The sequence below is a fragment of the Sciurus vulgaris genome, assembly GCF_902686455.1.
Source record: "Sciurus vulgaris genome assembly, chromosome: 1".
Classification (NCBI taxonomy): Eukaryota; Metazoa; Chordata; class Mammalia; order Rodentia; family Sciuridae; genus Sciurus; species Sciurus vulgaris.
The window spans coordinates 70143704-70162814 of NC_136461.1; positions in this window are offsets into that span (position 1 = coordinate 70143704).

Below are 19111 nucleotides of genomic sequence, written 5' to 3' on the forward strand. Positions count from 1 at the left end.
CAGGATGTTTTATTCTGAATTTGGGGGGTGGAACTTAGGAAGATAGAGACCCACACATAATAGACAATCATGATTACATGTTGGAAGAGATGCATTAGGAAGAGTTGAACATGCAACCTGGAAATAGAAGTTGTTTTTAAGGCATGATTTGGGCACAGATCTCAGGTGACCCTGGGAGCAGATAGCTGATAAGAAAGTGGAATTTACTGCAGATGAGGAAGTCAGTGAACTCCTTGCCACATTATCAAATCTTTCATATTTTCTATTCTCATCATGATTGCTCATTCAGTATTTAAAATCATTAATGCCTTTCATGAAACACAAGAAACTGGTTTCTTGTCTACTTCTCTGTCTTCTTCATCTCTCTTATCTTTGTTTGCTTTTCCTCCCTTAATTCATTTTTCCATGGTATTCATAAGCTCTTCCCATGTGGTCCTTTTCTTGTTCTATAGTCTCCCCTACAGTAATTCCATTTACACATATGGATTCAAGTACACCTATGTAATGAAAATTTATTTTCCTTCCCCAGTCATTCCCTAAGAGCTCCAGACTCATATATCTAATTAGGTCATCCACATCTACATATGAATGTCTCATATTCTCTTCAACATCTTCAAAACTGAATTCATGACCTTCCCCATGAACCTGGTCTTCTTCCAAACTTATCTATCTAATTAGGTCATCCAAGTGTACTTGGATGTTTCATCTTCATCTTAACATCCTCAAAGCTGAACTGATGATCTTCCCTATAAGCGAGTCCTCTTCTGGTTTTCACTCTCAGGAAACAATACTAGCATTCACTGACTAGTACAGTCCAGATCCTGAAGGTCACTTTGGGCCTCATTATCCTAGTTCCTCAATCACCAATTTCTGTTACAACACTAATCTCCCTTAGAAGTGCTCATGCCTCTCCATATCCCCTGCCATCAGTCTGGCCTAATACTTTTTTTTTTTTTTTTTTTTTTGATGGATATTTTCTCATTTTTCTTAGATCAATCTGATCATGCAAATTTCATCATGCATCACCTCTGCTTGAAAATTTAATGATTTCCCATTACTTTTAAGAACTCAGCTAAGGCCCTGGACACCTGACCTCTGACTGTCTGATAAGCACTTTATGCTTTTGATTCTTTTGGTTGTTGTGAACCAGGTTCTTTTTTCCCCTCATTTTCTTCCCGATGGACTTTGTTGCCATTTCCTACTATCCTGGGCACATTTCATGTATTTTTGTTCCATCTGGAGTTCAAATAGTTAATTATAGTGGAGCCTTTATATAGTAGCTGAAATATCACTCTAAGTGAACCGTTCTTGAGGAATCAGAATTGGTCACCGCCCTCTTTAAACTACAGTTATAAATTCCTGGGGTCTTCTATTTGTTCATGACACCTTTTGTAATTTTCATTAATTCACTCATCACTTTTAATATACATCTGTCTGTTAAATACTGAGTTTCATGGCAACAGGGCAATGTATGCCTTTTCTTATTTGTTTCCCAATCTCATCCAATGCCATATATTTAGTAAGCGCTCAACAAATATGTACTGAAAGAGTGAGTGAACAAACTATCTAAAGCCCAAAAGAGTGGCCTGAGCTAAAGATATGGGCTTAGAATTACCAGCATGTAGACCAGAGGTTCTCATGCTTTTTTAATGCCTGACACATTTGATACATCCCAAGGTACTGTCGTCAGCAACAGTCACTTGTGGTACCTTTAAATTTCCAATTGGATCACAGCATATTGAATCATTTTTACCAGTTCTTCTGCTCTCTTTGCATCCATTCCCTGTGCCTCATGACTTTGCTATTCCTCTCACTAGACGGAATGCATTCTACCTCCTGGGGCTTAACATGTCACTTGCTTTGACCAATGGTATTTTAGGTGCTGTGCTTGAAGCAGAAATGTGAAATGTTTTATCATGGCTTGAGTTTTTGCATTTCTTCTATTATCACCAGAAGAACACATCCTGGACCCAACATTTGACCCAGTCATTCCACTTCCAGGTTTATTCCCAAAGGACTTAAAATCGGCATATTACAGTGAGTGACACAGCCACATAAACGTGTATAGCAGCTCAATTCACAATAGTTAAACTATGGAACCAACCGAGGTGCCCTTCAACAGATGGATGGATAAAGAAATTGTGGGATATATACACAATGGAATATTACTCAGTCTTAAAGAATGAAATCATGACCTTTGCTGGTAAATGGATAGAACTGGAGAATATTATGCTAAGTGAAATAAGCCAATCCCAAAGAACAAGAGGCTGAATGTTTTCTCTGATGTGGATGCTAATTCACAATAGGGTGAGGGGAGAATAAAGGAATTTTAGACTAGGCACAGGGGAGTGAAGGAAAGGGAGGAGGTAAAGGGTTGGGAATGATAGTAGAATGAATCAAACATTATTACCCTAGGTGTATATATGATTACATGACCTCTGTAATTTTACATCATGTACAACCAGACCAATGAGAAGTTATACTCCATTTATGTATGAGTCAAAATGCATTCTGCTGTCATTTATAACTAATTAGAGCGAATTTTAAAAAATGCTAATTGAAAAAAAAAATCCTGGGAAACCTACTGTCTCTAAGAAGATGAGATGCATGTGAAAGAAATCTCTCTCAATCAACCCAGGAACTTATGAACCAAAGGAAAAATGCCTCACCAACTCATAGACTTGGGGGTGGAAGAATAATTTTCTAAGTGTGTTTCAGGGTGTCATGCTGCTCAACATCTGCGTGCAAAAATAGCTAATGTATACAGTGAACAAGTAAGAATTTTTGGTGATGGAAAGCCCATGAAAATTAATTTGAAAAAGCACTTCATATGTATTGATGTGTTTTCGTGCCTCTACCAGGTGGACACAGCTCCTTCCCTGAACTCTATCTTCCAAGTGTCTGATGTTGGAAAACAGATACAGATTGTAACTGAATAGAAATGAATACTATTATTACAAAAGACTAAGAAAACAAGATGCTTAGAATGAATTTCAAGAGGACAAATATTTAAATTTATCTAGCGTAAGAGAAGCTTTCAAAGAATCATGGGACAAGATAGTAACCAGAGAGTAGAAGAAAAACAGATTGTGCTGGGCGTTGTCGTACATGCCTGTAATCCCAGGGGTTCAGGAGGCTAAGGCAGGAGGATATAAAATTCAAAGCCAGCCTCAGCAGCTTAGCAAAACCCTCTATCAAAATAAAAAATAAAAAGGGTTAGGAATGTGGCTCAGTGGTTAAGCACGCCTGGGTTCAATCTGTGGTACTAAAACCAAAACCAAAAGGAAAACACCGGAAAACAGCGACAATGTGGTTCATCATGGAAAGCAAATGAATAGTCAAATGCATTCATAGAGACTTTTTTCATCATCAAGTATTAAATTTATGTTTTAGGCCATGGCCAACATTAGCAAGAAAACATTTGTCTTGTTAGTGTACCACTGTGAGTTAAGTGGGTGAGCTAAATGGTCTTTCAGGAAGGTATAAGAAATGAGAACCTCATATTCACTCTTCAGAAAGAAGTCAGGACCCTTCAGGAAGAGGAAAGTTGTCGACAAAGTAGTCAGCACTGAGGAAAAAGGGGATCATAGGAGACTGGTGGGTACAAGGACTCCCACATGCTGGGCCCTGGGACATGTAGAACAAGTGCAAGACAGCATTCCAAAGTAGAGAGGTGGGCACCTGCTTGACTCTCTACCCAGATTTCACCACATAGAAGTTAGGTGACTCTGATTCACCTTATGGATTCATGAAACAGAATTTCCTAGATCATATAATTGTTTTGAGTATCATGTGAGGTAATATAAAAGAAGCACCTAAAACTAAGCCTGCCATATAATGAATGTTCCAGAGTTGTTAACCCTGATACTATTAACATGTTAGATGGGTCAAAGACTCGTGATTCTTTAGCCAATAATCATTTCCTGTTTGTTGCATGCAGAGTTAGATTTCATTTCTCAGCAGTTAGGTATGATCATGTGTGTAGTTTTTGCTAAAGGAAAGGAAAGAAATTATGGGTTACATAAGAAACATGACTTTTAAGGAGAAGATTTGTGTACTTCAGGCAGATGATGATGAGACCCTAAGGAATAGTGGGCTTGTGTGAAAGAATTTTGAGACCCATGTGTTAAAGAGATAATAGTCATCTAGGAATATCCACTGTGTGGTGAAGTGTTATATTTTTTTGGAAGCATTTGTTATTATCCTCTATCCTGACCTAAAAAAAATACAATGGGGAAAAATAACAAAAACAAGCGTCATATCATATTTTAGGTTCTGGTATCTGAATATTTCCTAGAAGTTATAGGCCTAGAAAAGGATTGGCATAATTTTTAAATAATTCACACTTCCTTTGTAACATGAAAAGAAACAGGACATTTCTCTTCAATTTCTTAATATAAATATGGTAAAAATATTACATATTGTGTACCCACACTGGAAATTTATGATACACTGAAACATGAAAATTTCAGTACAGAAAACTCTAGTGTTTTTCAAATTTGTTTGACCAAAGAAAATCCTTTTCTGTCACATTTCTGTAAGTGCTCTTAAGGATGTAGTTTCATGGATGTCAGTTTGGATGATGGGGGAATAACTATTTTCAAGGAATCTAAGGATGTAAATTGGCAAAGACTTTGTGGAGGGTAATTTGGCAGTGTCTATAAAAATCTTTAAGGCAGAAATTCCACTTCTTTGAGTCTCTCTCAAACTTAAAACTCAGTAGAAACCTGAGTAGAAAGGTTGTCATTAATAGTATATTAACAAAAACAACAGAGGAAAAAAACAAAACAAAACAAAGTAATACATAAAGTTTTCCAAAGGAGGAGTGGCAAAGCTGCTTAGGATATATTCATGCTCTGTAATACACTGCAGTTACTAGGAAAGAATAAGCTACACATTGAAGAGAACAGAAGCTTCAATTGGGCAGGGAATTCTTTCCCTGATGTGTCTCCAGTAAATAGAAAATGACCTGGCAGATTATAGCTGTTTAGGTAAATAAATAAATGCGATATGTATTGTCAAGAAAAGTTAGCTGAGACATATTGTTAAAAAGTTTTTCGGAGAATAATTCATGAGGCAATGTCTGATTTATATACAAAGAAATAAGCATAGACATAAAGAACTAGAATGATACCCTTCAAACTGCCACCAGAAGTTACCTGGGAGGTTTAGAATAGGAGTTCTGAGGATTAATCAAAGAGCTTCAGTTGTACTTCACGTACTTAGGTAGCTAATGCTGGTCTCTTTTAGAGCAAGCATGTATTCATGCATCATTTAAAAACCATCAGGATTCATTTGAAAATCACTTGAAATTATAATGTAAAGTAAGACATTTATATTTTGAACAGGGAATAGTAATAGTAGCTAAAACTTACTGTGTGCTGATCACCTGCCAGCTGCTGTTTAAATACCTCACAAGTATTAACTCACCTATTCCTGACTCACTGAATCCTATGAGAGTATTCATACTACTCTTGGGTTTGAAAAGGATGTCAAAGATAAGGTGCTCTCTGAAGTCACAATATCAAATGGTTGATTCAGAATAAAACCCTGTTGATCCACTTCAGATTCCAGAATCTTTGACCATCCATTTACACTATGTTAGAATAAAACCAATATTCTACAAAAATGACAACCTGTGTCAAATAACGAGAAAGAAGAATGGGAAAATAAATCTATGAAGGATGGTAACAATCCCTAAATCAAGTACTGCAACATTTGGATTTTTTTTGTTTTCTTTTTTATTAATTTATTTATTTTTTATTTTTTGAAGACTGCATTTTGATTCATTGTACACAAATGGGGTACATCTTTTAGTTTCTATGGTTGTGCACTATATAGATTCATACCATTTGTGTAATCACACATGTACATAGGGTACTGATGTCTGTCTCATTCCACCATTTTTCCATACCTGCCTCCCTCTCATTTCCTTCTACATAATCTAAAGTTCCTCCATTCTTCTCTCACCTCCCCCTACCCGGCCACTCTCCCCCATTATATATCATCATCCACTTATCAGGGAAAACATTCAGCCTTTGGTTTTTTGGGATTGGCTTATTTCACTTAGCATGATATTCTCCAGTTCCATCCATTTCTCTGCAAATGCTGTAATATTATTCTTCTTTATGGCTGAATAATATTCCACGGTGTATATATACCAGTTTCTTTATCCATTCATCTGTTGAAAGGCAACTAGGTTGGTTCCACAATTTAGCTATTGTGAGTTGAACTGCCATAAACATTAATGTGGCTGCTTTACTGTTGTATGCTAATTTTAAGTCCTTTGGGTATAAACTGAGGAGTGGGATAACTGGGTCAAAGGGTGGGTCCATCCCAGATTTTCTGAGGATTCTCCACACTGCTTTCCATAGTGGCTGCACCAATTTACAACTCCACCAGCAATGTAAAAGTGTGCCTTTCCCCCATATCCACGTCAACATCTATTATTTTTGTGTTCTAAAACTGAAAACCCATATGCAGTAAGATGAAATTAAACCTCTATCTCTCTCCACTCTGCACAGAATTCAACTCAAAATGGATAAAGAATTTAGGAATTAGACCAGAGACTCTGTACCAAATAGAACATAAAGTAGGCCCAAATCTTCATCATGTTGGCTTAGGACCAGACTACCTTAACAAGAACTCCCAAAGCACAAGAAATCAAATCAAGAGTCAAAAATGGGATGTACTCCCAAACTAGAAAACTTTTTTCTCAGCAAGGATACAATCAATAATGTAAAAAGAGAGCCTACAGAGTGGGAGAAGATCTTTTCTACACATACTTCAGATAGACCACTCATCTCCAAAATTTATAAAGAACTTATAAAACTACCAAAAATACAAAGAATTCAATCAATAGATGGGCCAAGGAACTGGACAGATACTTTATAGAAGAAAACATATAGGCGATCAATAAACATATGAAAAAGTGTTCAACATCTCTAGTAAGTAGAGAAATGCAAATTAAAACACCTCTAAGATTTCATCTCCAATTAGAATGGCTATTATCAAGGACACAAACAATAATAGATGTTGAATTGTTTTCATACTAAACTGAGAAATAGGAATGCAAACTCCTTTAAACATGTTTTTTTGAAAAGGAGATGGAATATGGAATTTCCAGAAGACGGTAAATAAAATCATGTCATCAGGATAATGTTAATACAGTGAAGAAGTTGATAGGAGTAGAAAAATTAAGAGAAATTGATAGCAGTAAAATATCCCTAAATCCACTAAAGGAAACGAAGGTGGCAGAGTTTGGTAGTGGGTGATAGATAATGGTGCTGATGAATAGTGACCTCAAAACTGACAATTTGGAATAATGTTGTTATTAATAACAATGGTAGGTTTTGGAAAAGATTTTTTTTTTTTCTTCAACAAAATAAGGTCATCAGGACATTCACCGTCTCTGGTACATTGCACAATTGATCTACTTCCGTATGTTCTCTGACCATTTCTTCCGGCATGCCCCTGGCATGTTCGAACCTTTTCTTGATTTTGCTTTTGGAGATCAACCCTAGGACCCAGCACATACTAGGCAAGTACTCTACCACTAAGTTACACTGTCAGCCCTGATTCCTACACACTTTTAAGGGCAAACTGGAGAGCTGTCGCTTCCATTGAATCTTTTTTGAGTATTTCCCAAGGAAGACAGCATTCCCTTGTCTGTCTCTCCTTGCATCTCTAGTCCTTTTCTACCCTCATATTTATTGGGTTGCTTTATTGTCAGTCATTCAAATAGGTATATACCTGTATATACTCCATATGTTCTTTAAAATCTAGGCTCTTATTTTATTGGATCCTTGTCTGTCAAAAAATGAACACAGTGCCTGGCAAAACAGTTGCTTGTGAAACAGCATCTGAATGATGCATGCATTTTCATGTATTTACTTAATTACATTTCCACTTTATTAAAAAAATTAGAATGCCTCCCAAAGTTAATAATAAAATAAAAATCCTACGTAAGGTTTAGTAAACACTTGGTGATGGACATTCAGTTAAATTACACACACACACACACACACACACACACACAGAGTAACTCTTTTCACCATTAACCTATCTTACTTCACTGTTTTAGAGTTGAAAAACTAAGAGTAAGAAAGGTTTACTTGACCAGTATCAAACAGAAAGAACTCTTCAAGTTAGGCTTTAGCCTCAGGTTTGTTTGACTCCATATCTTATAATTGTATTAAATGAAAATTAGGACCAGCGAGAAAGATAAGCAAAACCAAGTTAAGTGTAAGAAGAAAAAGTCGGCTGATTAGAGAAATGCAATTTCTATTTAGTCTCACAAAACACATAGTGACTCAGGCATACATGAGGTACTTGTTCAACATCCATACCAGTATTTCTGGGGTTAAATTGGTGACTTGGTTACAGCAACACTATTGTCATGCCTATTTTTATACTTAATGACAGACTCATTTCATTCACTGCACAGTTTAGTTCCTTTTCCTTTCTTTCTTATTTTATTTTTGCAGTACTGGGTATTGAACCCAGAGCTAGTACTGCACCACTGTGATCCATCTCCAGCCCACAAATTTGTTTCTTATATTATCCAGAAACTAGCCTTGACTTTGTCTAAGAGTAGACATAGTGCTAACATAACCTTAGCCATCTTATTTCCAAATTGCCAAGGTAGAAACTGGAGCTGTAATACAGCAGGAAAAAGAATATGCTGTGACTATTAACCATTACCATTCAGTCTAGAAATAAATCCTAAAAATTAGTTATTTGAAGCTGATGGATTCCAGACAACTTCCTATGCATAAATCGTCAAAGATTTTATAGGACAAAATATTCCAAAGAAGACTTGGCTGATACAAATTTCTTTTAAAGACCAGTGACAGCCAAGACCAGATTGTCTTACCTACTAATATGTTATATTTAGATAGATATTCTATCTGAATAATGAACAGGATGAAGAAAAATTCTCTAGAACTTAAAGTCTTTAATCATCTTCTTATAACATATTCTAAGTTATTCAGGGAAGTATTTAGGAGCTGACTATTATTAATTTGCTTAGCTGATGACTAAAGCAGCATGGATCCTGCATGATAGAATTTTTCTTTTAATTACAGCAAGGTGAGCAGGAGAAGCATCAAGCAATTTGAAGTGACTCCTCCCCAAATTGGCTGGGAGGGAGAATGCAACATTCTCTGTTTCCATAAGAATTGATCGTGAACAGCTGATATAGCATCTGCCTCTCATAGGATGTGCTTAAAAAAAAAGAAAAACTCGACAATCTGCTTACTGAATAAGATAGTGGCTGACCTGATGCAACAATAAAAATTGATCCTGTTCATTCTGCTAGGCATTAAATATTTTGCAGCTCTTTCTGCTGAGTTGAAGAAAAAAAAAAAAAAAAAAAACAAGAGAAAGAAAGAAAAAGAAAGAAAAAAAAGTTTGGTTTTATATTAAATTTTGCCTTGGGGCATTATTACTTTGAAAGTTATCCAGATATTTTGTTTATATTGGAAAGGTTCAGTGAGACATAGTTAACTGTGAATAGAATTCAAAACAATAACTCTGGAAAAGAACTATTCCCTTTGGTCAGAAGCTATTGTGTCAGCGGTTATGCCGAGTCAATCAAAAAGAAGAAAGAGAACACCAACTGTGAGAAGGGAGCTGTCAAGCTGATTGACTAGGTAGCGATATAAAATTTGAAATGTTCTATGTGATAAGATAAATACTCAATTTCCATCTGAGTGTTGGCAAAAACTAAATGGAACAACTTGAAAGCCTTATGGGAGTGTGATGATTGAAAAACATAGAAAACTAAATTACTTCTGCATAAAATCAAAAACAACAACAAAAAAAATTATTTGTCTAATGGCACTGTTGCACACTGTAGAGATCTTGGAAGGAAAGTATTAAGATTAATTTCATAACTGCATGAATGCTTACAGTGGTTCTTTTCTTTGTCACAACTTTGTTAAAGAAGTGGCATGTCATATCCACCTGTTCTGTTTCAGTTACAAAAAATTGTGTTTTATATGAACTACTTGATCTTTAGGAAAAACAGTAGTTGGAGCAGTAGAGAATTCTTTTTCTATTGATTGGAAGAATAAGATCTAAAACAATAGAAAAGCATAGCATAATTTTTTGATTTGACTTTTATATGTGTTGTTAATTGCTATTGAGTTTCTTGTGTAATGGCTCCTGTTGACTTTTCTAATGTTGCTGAGACGTAAAACATTGAATGTCGTATAGTAGGAAATAGGGCTGCTAGGCAATTAGCAATCAACAAATTTCAGTTTATATTTATATATATATGTATATATATATATATATATATATATATAAATTTTTTTTTTTTTTCTCTTTTCAGTGCTGGGGATTTGAATCCAAGGCTTTGTGCTTGTGAAGCAAGCACTCTACCAACTGAGCTATATCCCCAGCCCACATTTCAGTTGTTTTTCTACAACTGGTGTTTCTTTTTGTTCTCTCTCTTCCATAGCTTAGCTTACCATTCATTTCCTATCTTTGGTTAGGCCTATAGAGTTTTTGATTAACTTTTGTCTTGAACTTTTCATTAAAATGGGCTATTTCATCACATTATCCTTTGCTTTCTCTGCTTCCTGATAGATTTCATCATTAGGTTGAAAATGTTTTCCTTCTTATATTCAACTTTTTCATTTGGTCTTTTAAATCATATATAAAATAACCTTCATTAGGCTTATTATATTCTTCTAATTCACTTGCTTTCTCCCTCATTCTGAACTCATTATATAAATGTAGACTTTTGGTTTCATGTTACCTGTTATATGTGGAATATAAATCTTTCCCCCTACTTTTTATTTTACCCATTCATTTAAAGTACCAACTGAAAGTCCATTTTGGTCTCTTTCCATTTTTTCATGTTTATGCCCATATTTTGGTATGTTTATAAGAGCATTCTTTCTGTTCACCTATCGTTTAGCATATTATTCACTTTTTAAAGCATTTCTCTTTTTAAAAAAATAAAGTATTTCTCAAGAAAACGTGCTTGCTATTGTTGTATCATTACTCCGTAACTGATGTCTACGTGACGACTGAATGTGTCAATCCAGTGTTCAGTCAACCACGTTGGAAAGAGGCTGGAAAACAAATCTCTAAAATTTGCATTCACTGTTGAATGAATTGCAACTGCACATTTGAAAAGATTTCTTTGGCAAGGGAAGAAGATAGGAAATAATATGCTAGTATTTCAAATGCATTTTTCTGCATCTTTGGAATACCACATTTACTCAAATTCATTACTTGCATTTATTTCTAGAAGGACATTGAATTTTAAAATGGTAATAATTTTAATATCCTGAGAAAATTTAACTATTCACTGTAACTTTCTGTAGCCTCTTTTACATCTTGCTGAATATATGTGCATATGTTTATTTGTGTCATTGTAATGTTTGTACGTAAAACTATTTGTAATCATTATATATAACAAATCCATTTCAGTGGTTATTTATTCAATAAAGTTGTAATGCTATTTCTAATATGTTATAAGTTAGTTTGTAAGAACTGGACATAATATGGAAAGACCTGCCAGCTAAAAGTTTCTCTGGATGCAGTGTGTTATCTTGGAAGTCCTAGAAATCAGAAAAAATTTGTGTCTGCTAGATGGTCTTGTGATCTTGAACCAAATGTTTATACTTTCTGATTTCAGTTTATCGTTTTATAAAATGAAATCAGATTAAATTACTTTCAAAGTTCTTCACAGGTCTAAAACTGTTTTCTCTACAACTCTACCCATAACAGTATTTTGAGGAAGTCTTAAATATGACTACTAATACGCAAGAGTATAGTGTAAACAAGTAGGTTTATGAAGTGTAGTATTCTTTGCTTTGTAACATGGCATTTTGTTAGTACTTTATGTTAGATGAGTAACTATCGTTATTTTACTCTGTGCTTTTCATGCAACAATGAATGATTCCTTAAACTTTGCAAAGATTTCAAAGTTTGTAGTATAAAACTATGATTAACCAAATAACATTACCAAATTATTCTGTCTTTGCTCTGAAAACTCATGTTGGCTGCTCTTGATTAGAAATGGAGATAAAATTAATTGCCTGATTTTTGATAAGGATTTTCAAAAGCTTAGCAGATTTTATTAACTAATCCAAACAGTGTCTGTGCAAGACAATTTACTGCTTCTTTTCTCCTTCTCCCTGCCACCCCCACGGCCGCCCCTCTATAATCTGAGTCTGGGATAGTGACTTGACAGGAGAACATGGGGCCAAGGATTTGTGCTTTTCTTTCCACAGAGTCCTTATTCTTGTTAGTTGGATTAAATTCTAATAATAAGGAGAAAGTCAGCATTTTATACCCCAAGAGTATGAACTTTCTGGCCTGCTCTGACTCATGCAAAGAACATCTCCAATGTCCCCTGGCAGAGTGTTAAGAATTCTTACAATCTTATCACATGGCCTTCCCTGCAGCTTCTTTTGCAGTACCATCTCATGATTAGTGAATGCACAGATGTAAAAGAAGCCTGCCAGTGCCTTGAAGTGAAATCTCAGAACATCATAAGATATCAGGCTGAAAGCAATGTAATAAAAATAGGTATTTGTGTCTGAAGAAATAGAGAAATCGAACACCACATAGACCAGCACCAGAATCCGTAGTTGGCGGTCACAGCAGTCAGCTTTGGAATGTGAGGATGTAAAAGTGGGTGGTACACTTTTTGCTTTGAGTGTTTCACCAATTGATTCCCCTGGCCACCTTCCCAGAGTCTGTGAGCATCATAGTCCCCTAATGAAGGCTTCATCACATTCTCTTGAACTGTTTCCTGCCAAAATCAAAGAGGCACCACAGAAACAAATCATGGCTGTGATGGTAGAAATCACAATTGTTAACTTTGAAAAGAAATCTTCTCATGTAGGTTAGAACAATAATCCCTGTGGTTCAAGGAGTAGACTGATGAATCCAGTGGAAGATTTTCTAATAAATGAAATGGATGAGAAAGAATACTGCTCTTTGTCTGAGTACCTATTTAAAAAAGGAGATATCACGATGCAAAGGTAAATATTTTGAAAAGAGTTAATTCTTGCAGGGAATTATGCATTGGAATAGAAATGTAGAAGAGTGAAAAAAGACGTTAACAATTATTATTGTATTCTTTTAAATAGAGTTGAAATATATGAAACAGAAAGACAAAAATGTAGCTATTCTATCCATCTTGTGCTATTTCTTGAGAAATATAAATAAACCAATCAGATTTTAAAGATTTGTAATATCTGCTAATCCATACTATTTTAACATCTTGGAAAAATTCTGACATTAAGCCTGATGTTTCTAGATTTGAAGAGACCTTAAGAAGTTTGAATAGCTTCTCAGAATATATACTTGTGGTAGACTTGAGTTTCAGAGGCTAATTGTTGATGTTATTAATACTTGACCTTACCCATTTTAAGACTCCCTCCAATCTGTTTTGGTGTGCATAACTAAATTATCCTATGCATTGTTTACTGACAAATCTACTATACCGGATATTTTGAGATGTATCATTTTATAGAAATTACCAAATTTACAATATATTTGAAGATCTCTAGTTCTGCTCGGGGTAAGCCAGATAACTTCTCTATGCCTCAGTTCACTCACCTTTATATACTACAAGAGGCCACCAAAATAACTTTATAATAACCCAACTAAAGCCAATTTGGTTCCAATTAAAGTATAATAGTTTTGCTTTTAGGTAAATGCATGAGCTGACACTGTTATTCTATTACACTATACTCTAAATACAACTTCCTATTTAAAGAAAAATATGTGCAATGATACAATGCAGCATTTAGTATGTCTCTATATTCCTTGTCATGGTCTATTAACTATTTATCTTCTCCACACCAGCTTTGCACTTTTTAACAAGGACCATGCCTTTCCCTTATTCTTGTTTTATTTCATGGCCCAAATGCCTACCCAGACACATTATGGACTCTCAATAAATTTTTGTTAAACACAGGAATAAATGAGTGAAGGCACACAGGGATGCTTGGAATGACCCAGGCCAAACATGCAAATGGAAAACGAGTTTCAGTAGGCTGCCTCCTTCTCTTTCCTTTACACCTGTGTTTATGTAAGGTTCACATCATCATAAAACCAGGGTGCAAATCACTATTCTCAAGAAGATTATAGAGATGGATCTATTTTGAAAATAAAGGAAAAAATTGGGATGGAAAATCTTTCTTAGGTATGTGCAGTGCTGTTGGGAAAAGAAAATAACTTTGCCGTTATTGCAGACTTATTAATGTTTGCAGTTGTCCTGATTATTCTAACACAAACCAAATGGCATTTAATTTGGAAGAAATTGCTCTGGACGTGCAATCTAAAGAGGCGAGAAATGGAACAGACTTTCTTTATGCAGTGTTTGGGATGTGGCTAAATTATTTTAGGATGTTCAACAGTATAGTGCAAATTCAAATCCTGTGGGCAAAGCTAAACAAGCAATGCTAGGCAGCTTAGCCACTTAATCTTTTGGTGTTCAGTCTGTTGGGCCTGTGCTGTGAAATGGCTCTTGTGGCTTTCATGTGGAAAATGAGAATGTTCTGTAACGGCTGATGTGGGAATAAAGAAGTAAATACAAGGAAACTCTTACAAGCTCTTAATATTAACTGCACTAAGTAAGTGTAACTAACTGCATTAAGTTATTGATTTATCAGGGCTTGACCAAATACTATTTCCCTTTGTCCATTTTGAGGACAAGGACAAAAAGTACAAGAAAGTTAAATGAGCCAGTTGTTAACTGGGTTACTGATGAATGGACTGATTATTCTTCCGGCTGTCTTAGGAGAATGTCCAAGGGGCCATTTATAATGTCTGGAAAATTGACTAAGACTTATTGATCCTGATCATTTATTTCTTAAGTTAACAACAAAAATAATTTTTTTTCTAGAAATTTTGCATAGTTCTTCCTACCTAACAAAGGAAATATAAGAGAGAAGTCCCAAATTTGAAGGAGGTGACTCATTACTTTTTTACTTTCCCCTTTAAAGTATCACTAAATTCCATTAATCCAAATTTATAATGATGGAAAAGATGCATAGCCTGTTTTACATGACTAAATGAAATAAACTATTAATTGGTGTATAAACAGTTGATTGGGGTTTAGGGATGAAGCTTAATGCCATATATTTAGGACGTGCAAATGATACTCTGATTTCAGTCACATTTGGGTGAGTTCCAGACCCTATTAAAGCTTACAATGAAAGTAGCTTTATTTACTTAGAGACGTGAGGGGTCTTCTTGGGGTCTCCTCTGTAACTGCCAGGCTCTGAGGAGCTACAGTTTTACTCTCTGGAGTTGGTGATTAGACTTTTGGACCATTTTAAAGCATGCAGAGGGAGTTTCTCTCTAAATTTCTGAGGCTTTTAAGCACAAATCCCAATTGTGAGCTTCAACACACTTGAATCCTGATTACCTTTTCGGTCTCTAATTACACAGGAATCAGGTTATAAGCAAACACTGCTAACAACAACAAAACCAGAAAGCAATGTGTGCTGTTTTCTGCCTGAAGAATGAGCTGACCATCAGTATGTGGCCACTGAAAACAGAAATTACTTGGTGTGTCAGAGACACCCCATCTCACCCCCAAAATAACAAGCAAAACAAAACCCACATGAATCCTCAACCTTGGTTAGAGAAAGCCAAGTCTCCTAACCATCAGATACTAAAATTACTCAGAATGCACACTTGGAAGCAGATCTCTAAAAGGTTTGGCTTTTGGCATCCCATTATAAGTACAGTCCTTAAAATATATATATGTGTGTGTGTGTGTGTGTGTGTGTGTGTGTGTGTGTGTGTGTGTGTATTCCAACCTTATCATTGCTTTTTAAAATGACTCATACTAAGAGTATTCCCCAGCAAGATTTTCTTGCTGACCAGGCATATGTATCATAATTTTGAATTTCCTTCCCAGACTATAGAAGGTCAATAATAATTTGCTGATCTAAAATAAATGTGTATTTGACTATTTTTTTATATACAACTCTCATAATCCTCATAAAGATCACTGGTTTTGAGATTATGCTTTAGAAGTTATAATCAGGGATATGAATTTCCTTCTCAGAGGGAGGTTTTTAAAAAAGCACAAGAAAGACCTTTCTTGATTTTTATTATTACAGAATATTTATATTTTCTTCTTAAAATGTACTCATTAATTCCCATAACAATCTTGGATTTGTCAGCCTCCATGCATTCACACTTTGATTTTTCCTATCTGCCCTTACCATGGTTGTGTTAAAATATGCAAGTTTCCCAGGTTTTAACCCACTTCAACATAAAAGTTTTGGCTCTATGTCGCAAAGGTCTAAAAATTTCAGATTGATGAGCTAGAATGAAGAAATTCAGAGGAAATATTAGATGGAAGAATTGAATAATTACCCAGTTAATAATTTTAAGGAATAATTAATATTTATATTCAGATGATTAGATAATTATCTCTAGTCATTTATTTGACAAGATATTGCCAACTTTTTCAGTAACATCAATGAATAAAGCAAGTTTGTTCATTTTCTCTACTGGCTCTTTCTCATTAGCATGCAATTATGCTTTTATATCTTGTAATAAATAAACAAACAAAACATTTTCACCCTACTTGCCTTCTCAAATACTACCCATTACTTTTCTCTCCAAACTTTTTTTGCAAAGTTCCTAGGAAAATATCTTTACCAATTGTAAAATTCTTCTCCTCTCCTCCTAATTTCTCTGGTTCTCATTCCATGCAGATTTTGGCTTCTACCACAAAAACAAATCTGTTCATATTAAGGTCAATGCTTACTTCCAAAATATTAAATCCAATAGTTACCTTGGAATCGAGTCTGTCTTCTGGACTTGACTTCTAGACTTGACTTCTACAGAACCATGCTCTCCTGGCTTCTTCCTAACTCCAATTGATTTGTCTCTTCCTCTGTTGTAGAATCTTCCCCAAATCCCAAGCTCCTGAAGCTATGTCACTAGATAACCTTCTCTTCCTTATCAATGCTCTGTCTTTATTGAACTCATCAAGTGTCAGGTTTGGTACAATACATATATTCAAAATTCTCAAATATTCAACTCCTCCAGCTTCAGCTACTTCTGTAAATTCCGGATACATATTTTCAATTACCTACTTGAAATCTTCTCATATATATCAAGCATCCAAAGTTGGCATGTATGAAGCTAAAGTCTCAATCTTATAACAAATACCTGATTTTCAGCAGACATCTCCATCTTAGTTAATGAATTCTGTTCTAGTATCTGAGGTCAAAACCTAAGAATGAATTCATCCTGCATCTTTTTTGTGGTCCTATACCACACTTTCAAAATTTCAGTGAACCCTGTGAGCACAATACTCCAAAATACACAAAATTTCCCACAATTTCAATTATCATTCTCCTGGTCCAGAGCACCATGACCATTTTACCTTGATCACTATGACAATCTGTTTACCAGGCTCTCTGCTGATTTCCTTATCTCCTATGTTAAGTTGGGTTCCCTTTCAAGAACAGACCTTGAAAGAAGATGGAAGTTTAAGTAGTCCATTTGAAGGTCCTGTTAGAATGAAAGGAGTGTCAAAACAAGAAAGAAGAAAATGATCAAATCCTTATTACAGAACAGGTTACCACTGAATGTGACTGAGGTTTGATCTCTGGGTGACATACATCTGGTTCCATTGGCTATTTGGGGACAAGGGGCAAGTATCATTTGTGAGAGCAAGTTCAAGATGAAAATGAAAACCCTTGTTAAAAATGGTTAAAAATTTTAAGAAGACAAAAGCAAATCATGAAACCAGGACATTTCTGAGTTCTGGGTCCTATACAACTGGATAGGTAGCATGCCTGTGAAGTTATAGGAGCTGGTGGTTGGAATGCGTTGAGTGAGTGTGCATGAAAATGATGAGTGCCTGGGTGATATGAGTACGGTACCACCTGAGTCTATCACAATCCATTCAAATGCATTAATCTGCAGGTTCAAGTTTGATGACTTTTTAAACTGGAGACCCAGAAATGGAATTATCAAGTAAAAACATATGAGCGTGTTCATGTATTCTGATGTCAATTTCCAAACTATATCCAAGAAGATTATATAAATATTCTTAACAGTGGTTCTATTCACTATATCCTTACTAACAATGGATATTATTTTTATTTGTATACATTTGAAAGTTTCAAAAAATGGCATTTCGATGTTGTTTCTACTGTGCATTGTTTTTGGTAAAAATGAAAGATAAGAATGTTTGCATAATTTTGGCTACTTGTATTTTGAATTTATAATTCATGTAGAAATGTTAAGGCATCAGGAAAGTAGGAACAATTTTGACCAAGAGAAAAACATTTTAAAACTTCCCATAAAACTATAGTAATCAGGAGAGTGTGGTATTTATAGAGAAGTGGCATCAATGGGAAGGATGAGAATTCAGAAATAGATCCACACATATATAGTCAATGATTTTTTGGCAAAAGAGTCAAGACAATATAATAAGAATATGATGATGTACTCAATATGATGCTGGAACAATTGGATATCTATATGCAAAGCAACAAAAAACTTGACCCTTACCTTATACCACATAGAAATGATTAATCACAACAGGTAAAATGAGAATGAAAACTACAAAATACCCTGAAGAAAACATAGGAAATTTTTAGGGACAGATAAGATTTCTTCATAGAATATAGAAGCCAGGTATGGTGGCACATGCCTGTAATCTCAGTGATTTGGGAGACTGAGGCAGGAGGATTGCAAGCTCAAAGCCAGCCTCAGCAAAAGTGAGGCACTAAACTACTCAATGACACTCTATCTCTAAATAAAATACAAAATAGGGCTGGGGATGTGGCTCAGTGATTGAGTGCCCCTGAGTTCAATTCCTAGTACCCCAAAAAACAAACAAACCAACAAAAAAATGCAAACAAAAAAAAGAATATTGAAAGCAGAAATTGTAAAAGAAAGCAAATTAAGAAATTCGACTACATCAAAATCAATATAATAACTTTTAATCTTCAAAAGACAAATTAAGAAAAACAAATTTAAAAACAAGCTCTAGGCAAGAAGAAATTATGTACAAAGCATATATCTGACAAAGGACTTCTTTTCCTGTAGAAAAATTTTACAACTCAATAATATAAACAATCTAATAAAAGCAGGCAAA